Source organism: Carlito syrichta, unplaced genomic scaffold (genome assembly GCF_000164805.1).
Source record: "Carlito syrichta isolate Samal-C Ts95f unplaced genomic scaffold, Tarsius_syrichta-2.0.1 Scaffold308101, whole genome shotgun sequence".
Taxonomy (NCBI): Eukaryota; Metazoa; Chordata; class Mammalia; order Primates; family Tarsiidae; genus Carlito; species Carlito syrichta.
In genome coordinates this window covers 97,362-106,519 of record NW_007252197.1, presented here as the reverse complement: position 1 = coordinate 106,519, position 9,158 = coordinate 97,362, and the positions used below count along the sequence as shown (strand labels likewise).

The window sequence follows — 9,158 nt, the reverse complement described above, 5'->3', positions numbered from 1 at the left end:
AGCGGCCACTGCACTCCAGTCTGGGCGACAGAGTGAGACTCCAACTCAAAAAAAAAAAGAAAAGAAAAAGAAAGAAAGAAAGAAAGAAAGAAAAGAAATGCACTATTACAAAGCCCAGTGAAATTGTCTTGCACCAGGAAAGAAAGAACCAAAATCAAACAGGTAACTAAGGAACTTGCCATGTCAGTGTGTGGTGGCACAGGAACAGTTCAACTAGGAGCACTTCACAACAGGAACCAGGATGTTGCTATCAGGAGTGGGTGGTTGCTGTTCTGGCCTCTGGATGTTGTGGCCATATTGGCTGATGTGGGAATAATAATAAACTCTCCAAAATTAGAAAACCTGACAGTGGTCAGTCTACTTAGCAAGTACCCTGCTCTCAGTAAGTGTTCATGGCTAGTGTTGGGATACTTCTACATTGCTAAGTTCTTTTTTGGGAAATATGATTTTCGGAATGTTGAGCTAGTAAAATCTTGGGAATTTATTACTTTATAAACTAGAAAATGGCATTTGGGTCAATCAGTATAGACTCTAGTGCTGTTTATCTAGGGACAGTCTTTGTCCATTCTTGATTTAGAAAAACACTCAAAGAAAACAAAAATTGATGTCTATTTTCCTAACATGCTATATACATGCAGCTCAGTCAGTCCTAATGCCAGCATCTCACTTAGTGGGAAACACTAAGAGACACCCCCATTAAGATAAGGGACATGCCAGCCACTGTGGCTCATGCCTGTTAAGTCCTGCACTTTGGGAGGCGGAGGTGAGAGGATTGCCTGAGTCCAGGGGTTCAAAACCAGCCTGGGCAACTTGTCGAGACCTTGTCTCTACAATAAATAAAAAAAATTAGCCAGGTGTGGTGGTGCGTGCCTGTAGTTCCAACTACTTAGAAGGCTGAGGTGGAAGGATCGGCTGAACCCAGTAGGTTGAGGCTGCAGTGACTGTGAGCATGCCACTGTCCCACAGCCTGGGTGATAGAGAAAGACTCAGACTAAAAAAATGTTAAAAATCAGGGACACAGACAAGCTGCCCACTCTTTCCACTGCTTCACATTCAGCTGGAGGTGTTGGCACAGGCAATCAGACAAGAGAGAACAAGAGCATAAGAACTGGAAAAGGAGTCAAGTTACCTCCATTTGCAGGTGATATGATGGCATACCTGGAAATCCTAAGGAACAATGGAAAACTAACTCAATCAGGTTACAGGACAGAAAAGCAGCACACAAAAACCAATGCCTTCACCTAAATACAAGATGGGCCTCTAACCTCTACGTGAAAACTCCTACTTGCTGTCAAATGAAATAACAAGGTTTTTCTCCTGTGAGGTTCTATCATATCAGTCTCCCCCAGAAAAACTCCTACAGAAGACTGCTTTAAACCTAAACTGATATCGCTCAGATTATAATTTAATGCTTTCATCCCAGTCTTCTAGACTGTTGACATAGGTGTTTTTGTTTTTTAGAGTTGGGGTCTCACTCTGTTCCAGGATGGAGCGCAGTGGCACAATCATGGCTTACCACAGCCTCAACTTCCTGGGCTCAGGTGATCCTTCCACTTCAGCCTTCCAAGTAGCTGGGATTACAGGTGTGCACCACCATGCCCGGCTAATTTTGTGATTTTTTGTAGAGATGAGGTCTTTCTATGTTGCTTAGGCTGGTCTTGAACTCCTAAGGTTAAGCAATCCTTCCACCTTGGCCTCCCAAAGTGCTGGGTACAGATGAATAGTTTTGTTCAATCTCGCCCTTTCACAAACTAACAATCTTGTTCAGCTGTCTACCTTGTACAGATAAGGCCTTCTACACAGTGTTCCAAATGATTTCTAAAAAACTGTGAACAGAACAAAAAGCATGGAAAGCTAACCCACTTCTAGCAGGAAGTGTCCACAGCAAACACAGGAGGGAAGTGACATCTCCACCAAACGTTTGCCCTACTTGAACAGCCTAATCTGGGGAGGCCTCGAGTGAAGAGGCAACTGACTCCGGAGATAAAATCACAGAGACAAGCACACATTTCAGAACAAACCAACTACTTCTATACCTGCATCTTGCTGAGCAAAGTTCTACTTATTTTACCTTGGCATTCTTTAAAAATTAGGTTTGCAGCCAATTTGTATTGGCCTGCTATTAAATTAAAGAATGAACACGAAGAAATTACTAGAAGAGTACATGTAAAAGAATCCATGGCGAGGCAAGGCCTGCCTTCTTCTGCCTCTCTGAGTTCCACTCACCCGAAGACCCTGTTCAAATCCCTCAGTGCCAGACCCTGGGTTTCCCAAACCTCAGTCATTCACTCACCACCTTCAAGGAATTATCCACTCCATATTTCTTTTTTTTTCAGTTGGAGTTTCGCTCTGTCGCCCAGACTGGAGTGCAGTGGCCGCTCCCAGCCACCGCAGCCTCGACCTGCTGGGCTCCTGCAATCCTTCCGCTTCAGCCTTCCGAGTAGCCAGAATTAGAGGTGCGCGCTACCACGTCCAGCTAATTTTTGATTTATTGCAGAGATGAGGTCTCACCAAGTTGCCCAGGCAGGTCTCGAACCCGCGGGCTCAGGCAATCCACTCACCTCAGCCTCCCAAGGTGCAGGATTACAGGCTGAGACACCAAGCCCGACTCATATTTCATCTTTAAATTGCCACATTTTCCTTTACTCAAATGATTTCATTTTGAATGTAAACTTTTCCAGTATCATAAGTGGAAAACAGTATTATGCGCCATATCTAAAAGATAATAATAAAGCAAAACCAGGCTATTCAATTCTAGCTGAATCCATTTGTGAACTAGAGACTCTGAGTTGCAGCCCTGTTCTATGTTGAAAAAACAGGGGGGAGATTAGTGAGTATCGAAAAGGTGTTACAGACATATTAGAACCAAATCAAGTCCTTCTCTTGATACCATTGGAAGTTTGACCGAGTACTATAAAGCACAGAACACTCTTTCCCCTGGGGCACATCCCAAACTACCTCACTTATGTCCCAGATGCTGGGAAAATAATGCCCAAGGCCATAGGGCCCTTCCCTGAGAAACCCATCCCAGTGACACCCCACTAACTAACTGGTCATTAGCCATGTGGCCTGTGGCATCATACTATGGCCTGGTATTGATAATTAGTTACCTTATTTCACTGACTTGAAGACCTATATTTTCCTCATTTTAACATCTCTGGAGTTGGCACAAGTTTATTAGCAGTGTGTTTTCTTTCTGAGCAGTATACAAAATACTGATGTGACCTTAAAATAATGATGTCTTAGTTCGATGACATATGGACAGTCTCTCATATTCTGGATGCTCCTTCAGTGGAAGGCCCTGCCTGGAATCACGCATTGACTCAATAACAAGTGGACAGAGAATTCCAGGAGGTTCTACGCGTGTGGGAGTGAGAGCACATTTGGCTCTCACTGCTGTGACTGGGCAGCTTCGATCGGATTCTCCCGCCTCTTTCCATCTCCGCGGGGATTATCCATACCAAGCGGCCACTGTGATTCTATTAAAACCAACCAGACTGCCAAGTCTCTCGCTTCCTTCCCCCACGTTTCCGAACAATTTTTGGAAAGGTCACGTATTTTTTATTCACACAAACCACCCACCCCTCCACCCCTGCACACACGGATGCATACTTCTCCCACGCCCCCAAATGCCAAGCCCGTCGGCACCAGCAGCAGCGGGCTTGAGCTGGGAGTCTGAGAAAAGCTGAGAAGGGGGCGTCTCACACAGCACAGCCCCACCACAGAGCCGCTGAAATACACACAACAGTGAACGCAGAGTACTGCAGCTCGTCCATGTCTTAAAAGCAATTGCTCACAAGAAACTTAACAAAATATGCTAAGAAAGAAGGCTCTTTAAAAGGCCTAAGTACTACTTGATTTTGTGAGTGAGTGTCCAGAACTCATGAAAGCTTCTGTAGTGAGCCAACTGTGTCTGACCCTTCGAGGGCTTTACAAATGCCCCGTGCACATGTGTTTAAGCATCAGCTCCTTGTGAACATGTGCATCCATGTCACATGAAAATAGCTCATCAAGCTGGGCTTGGTGGCTCAGCCTGTAATCCCGCGCCTTTGGGAGGCTGAGGTGAGTGGTTTGCCTGAGCCCGCGGGTTCGAGACCTGCCTGGGCAACTTAGCGAGACCTCATCTCTACAATAAATCAAAAAATCAGCCAGGTGTGGTAGCGCAAGCCTATAATTCTGGCTACTTGGAAGGCTGAGGTGGAAGGATCGCCGGAGCCCAGCAGGTCGAGGCTGCGGTGGCCGGGAGCGGCCACTGCACTTCAGTCTGGGCGACAGAGTGAGACTCCAACTCAAAAAAAAAAAAAAAAAAAGAAAATAGCTCATCAAAGTCCCCACACAGATTCATCTCAAACTCTTGGTAGCAGGAGTGGACAAAGCATGGTTCCAAGTCCAGGCCACAACTTGAATATCAAATTATGGTATGAAAAGGCCGAGTATTTTTGTAGTGAAAGCACTCAAATTCTTTAGAGGCAAAAAGGAAGCTCAGAAAGAGAGAATAATGCCTCAGGGTGGGGGACAGCAGTCCTTTCTCTCCAAAAGGCTTACAAACCCCTGCTATCCCTGGCCTTGGGCAAATGACCACTTCTGTGCCTGATGACCCATGCTCCAAGACCAACTCACTCCTGGCAGCCACTACCACCAGGGTTTTCACCAAAGCTTCTCCATATCATCATCCTAAAGAGAGTTCCTAGCTCAGTCTTAAAGGGGCTGCTAAGAATTGAGGATACTTCCTGTGGGCCAGAGCAGCAGCTGGGCACACAGAATGGATATAGGTGATGGTCTAATGGACGGTTTTATTTTAGTGGCTATTTATTTTAATGTACTTCCAAAAAAATACAGAGCTAGCACCTGTGATTTCACAGATATAATTGCTCAGGACATGTTGAGGTTTAAAAAATTGATTTTAGTTGATTCTTATTTTTTGAGATGGGGTCTCACTCTGTTGTCCAGTCTGGAGTACAGTGGCATGATCACAGCCTACTGTAACCTTCAACTTCTTGGCTCAGTGATCCCCCTGCCTCAGTCTCCTGAGTAGCTGGGACTACAGGAGTGTGCCACCATATCTGGCTACTTCTAAATTTTTTTGTAGAGACAGCGTCTTGCTATGTTGCCCAGGCTGGTCTCCAACTCCTGGACTCGAGCAATCCTCCAGCCTTGGCCTTGCAAAGTGCTGGGATTACAGGTGTGAGCCACTGCACCTGGTCTGATTTTCTGTTTTAATAGCACAGGCAAAATCAAACTCTTGATTCTCCCTGTCCCCAAAGTGCTCCTCTCCCAGGTTCCCCAACTCAGTATATGGGACCGCTGTTGTTCAAACCAAGACCTTGGAGTATTCCTTGACTCTTCTTCCTCTGTCACACAGCCTATATCCAATCCGTCAGCAAATCATATAAGCTCTTCCTCCAAAGCACAGCCGGGATCTGATATTTTTCCGCATTCCTCTGTCATCATCCTGGTCAAACCACTGTCCCACACCTGAAGATTCTGGAAGCTGCTAAGCAAGTCCCAGACTTCTACTCCTGCCAAATTCAACAGAAGAATCTGTTTCCAATCATAAATCAGATCATATTAAGTCCCTATTCAGAACCACCTGGAAGCTTCACAGTACACTTAAGAGACCAAAAAAGCCAGGCTCGGTGGCTCAGCCTGTAATCCCACAGCTTTGGGAGGCTGAGGTGAGCGAACTGCCTGAGCCCGCGGGTTCGAGACCCACCTGAGCAGCGAGACATCATCTCTACAATAAATAAAAAAATCAGCCGGGCATGGTAGCATACACCTGTAGTTCCGGCTACTTGGAAGGCTGAGGCGGAAGGATCACCGGAGCCCAGCAGGTCGAAGCTGCAGTGGCCAGAAGCGGCCACTGCACTCCAGTCTGGGCAACTGAGTGAGACTTCAACTCAAAAAAAAAAAAAAAAAGGAAAAAAAAGAACTTTAAAGGTACCACATTGCCTGGGCATGAGAGTACACCGAGCGCTGCACCAGTGGGCCCCAGCACTCTATCAGCAAATCTCCAGCCCTTCCTGCAAGCCCCAGCTGATCCTGACAAATTGGGCCACTCTGCTGCCCTTCAACAGAGATCTGTAGTGCCAATTGTTAACTCGTGAAGGGCCCCACGAACACCTTACACATACATATTTAAACACATGTTCAGCCGGGCTCGGTGGCTCAGCCTGTAATCCTGCGCCTTTGGGGGGCTGAGGTGAGTGGATTGCCTGAGCCCATGGGTTCGAGACCCACCTGGGCAACTTGGCGAGACCTCATCTCTACAATAAATCAAAAAATCAGCCGGGCGTGGCAGCGCATGCCTGTAATTCCGGCTACTTGGAAGGCTGAGGCGGAAGGATCGCCGGAGCCCCGCAGGTCGAGGCTGCGGTGGCTGGGAGCGGCCACTGCACTCCAGTCTGGGTGACAGAGTGAGACTCCAACTCAAAAAATAAAAAAATAAAAATAAACGCATGTCCTCCTGGAATGTCCCTCCACTCCTATGCCTGGTAAACTACTATTGCCCTTGAAAGCCTCTAAAGTTCTCTGTTGCCTGCCCAAAGCTCCTGATACAAGTCCACGCTGACACAAGAGTGCTTTCCACATTGTGCTGGTGGTATATGTGCCTCCTCCCAAGTTGGACTGCAAACGCAGTGAGGGTGGGCACCATGCCTCATTCATCTTCCCACCCTCAGGCTCACTGGCCCCTGGCTGACAGCCCTCACAGCTATCTGCTGAATGCAGGTATTTGAGCTGCTCTCACCAGACTTGAGACAGTGTAGGCCAGGTCAGTAAGCCCTGTACACAGCCTAGGAATTGGGAGACCCTGTGAAGAGGGATGTTCTGATCATTATGATGGTGGGAGGGGCCTTGTGTGGACACCCTTGCCATCCCCTTGGCTTGCATCAAGATGCAATGTGTTTAAAGCTGACTATTCAGCCGGGCTCAGTGGTTCAGCCTGTAATCCCGCGCCTTTGGGAGGCTGAGGTGAGTGGATTGCCTGAGCCCGCGGGTTCAAGACCCGCCTGGGCAGGCGAGATATCATCTTTACAATAAATCAAAAAATTAGCCGGGTGTGATAGCGCGCGCCTGTAATTCCGGTTACTCTGGAAGGCTGAGGCGGAAGGATCGCCGGAGCCCAGCAGTCGAGGCGGCGGTGGCCGGGAGCGGCCACTGTACTCCAGTATGAGTGACAGAGTGAGACTCCAATTAAAAAAAAAAAAAAGAGGTCCCCACATTAGCCAGGTGCGGTGGCTCAAGCCTGTAATCCCAGCACTTTGCGAGGCAGAGGTGACAGGATTGCCTAAACCCTGGGGTTCGAGACCAGACTGGGCAACTTGGAGACACCTCGTCTCTACAATAAAAAAAAAAAAATTAGGCTGGGCTCAGTGGCACAGCCTGTAATCCTGCGCTTTGGGAGGCCCAGGTGAGTGAATTGCCTGAGCCTATGCGTTTGACACTCGCCTGGGCAACTTGGCAAACCCTCATCACTACAATAAATCAAAAAAAATTAGCCAGGCATGATAGTGCACGCCTGTAGTTCCAGCTACTTGGAAGGCTGAGGCAGAAGGATCATCAGAGCCCAGCAGGTCGAGGCTGCGGTGGCCAGGAGCGTGCCGCTGCACTTCAGTCTGGGCGACAGAGTGAGACTCCAACTCAAAAAAAAAAAAAAAAAATTAGCCGGGTGTGGCAACACATACCTGTACTTCCAGCTACTTGGAAGGCTGAGACAGAAGGATTGCCTGAGTCCAGCAGGTCAAGGCTGCGGTGGCTGTGAGCATGACACTCATTCCAGCCTGGGTGACAGAGTGAGACTTCAACTCAAAAAAAAAAAAAAAAAAAAAGAGGCTGCCACCACCACCTGGAGAAATACTTTCTGGGGCTATTGAAGTGGCCTTCTGGCTAACCCGAGTCCCTTTGGTTCCATCACACCTAGGAGGGAGGGAAGCTGGCAGCCACCTGCCCTGCATGACCCCAGTGGCCACTCCCTTCTCAGCAAGCTAACTAAGCCTGGGGTATCATTTACCACTTTTCTGCTACTCTCTCTCCCAATGCCACAATCCAGCCAATGTCTCCCAAATGCTTGCTACAATGGGGACATTTACACCAAGGCCCTGCCCTCCGGGAGTTTACAAAGCAGAGGACCAGGCCTGTCTAATCAAGTCAAAAAACCAACTCAATGACAAGGCAAACCTGCCCGGCAGTAATCAAATAAAGTGAAAATCAAAGGTGTGGAGGGGAAGAATATGACCTTCACTGGGGAGACTTAGGAAATGCTCTCCTGGTACAGCAACTTCAAAACTCTGCTTCCAGGTTATCCCAGGGCCAAAGTCTCCTCACCTCTATAAGGCCAACCGCTAGCTAGCACTAGACCTGGCTGCACACGCTTTACTCATCATTTCACAAATATTTATGGAGTGCCCAGCACATGGTGATGTTAGGTGCTGAAGACACAATGGTAAGCAAGAGATCACAAGTCCCTGTCTACTAGTTTACTTTCTAGCATAGCAGACAGAAAGATTCACAGGTAATAGCAATAGTGCCATTGGACTAGACCTAGGAGACTGGCCTACACTGGCAGGTCAGAGCAGGCCAAGGTGTAAACATGTGTGTGCATCTATGTACATTCATATTAGGAAGATGCAGGGGCTGGAAGACAGTGCCAAATCCATGAGGGTTCAGATTAGGGTTAGGGGTGAGTCTCAAGACAATATCCCTATTCCTTGTTCTCACCTCAGTTAGAGAGTCATGACCCCAACCCAGTGGCCACTACTTGTCATTCCTTTCATATAGCCCCGATATTAAGGAGGTTTCTAAAATCAGACTGCCTGATTTTAATCCTGCTTCTGCAACTTACCAACGGTGTGGCCTTGGGCACATGATCACCTCTGTGCCTCAGTTTGTAAAATAGGAATAACGACAGTATGTATCTCGAGGGGTGTTGGGAAAATTACATTTACAAATGTAAAGCAAACAGCACAATGCCTAGGATTCAGCAAGCGGCACACAAGTGGATACTATTATTATTATTATCATCATCGTTGCACGACCGGTCGGTCACTGGTGGGCTCGCGACCCGGGCTAGCTCAGCTGCCGCGCGCCCCATTCCCTTCCGGCTCCAGAACATCCCATGCTGGACGTCGGCGACCCGCAGCCCGCAGCCCCGGCGCCCTTGA

The 9,158-nt window shown here is 47.9% G+C and overlaps 1 protein-coding gene across 2 annotated transcripts in view; it reads right to left on the bottom strand.

Annotated features, from left to right (window-relative positions):
• The window catches only part of LOC103267307 (TGF-beta-activated kinase 1 and MAP3K7-binding protein 1), a 94,256-nt gene that overhangs the window by 84,579 nt on the left and 519 nt on the right, over positions 1-9,158 (bottom strand). The gene's annotated exons all lie outside the window — the stretch shown is intronic.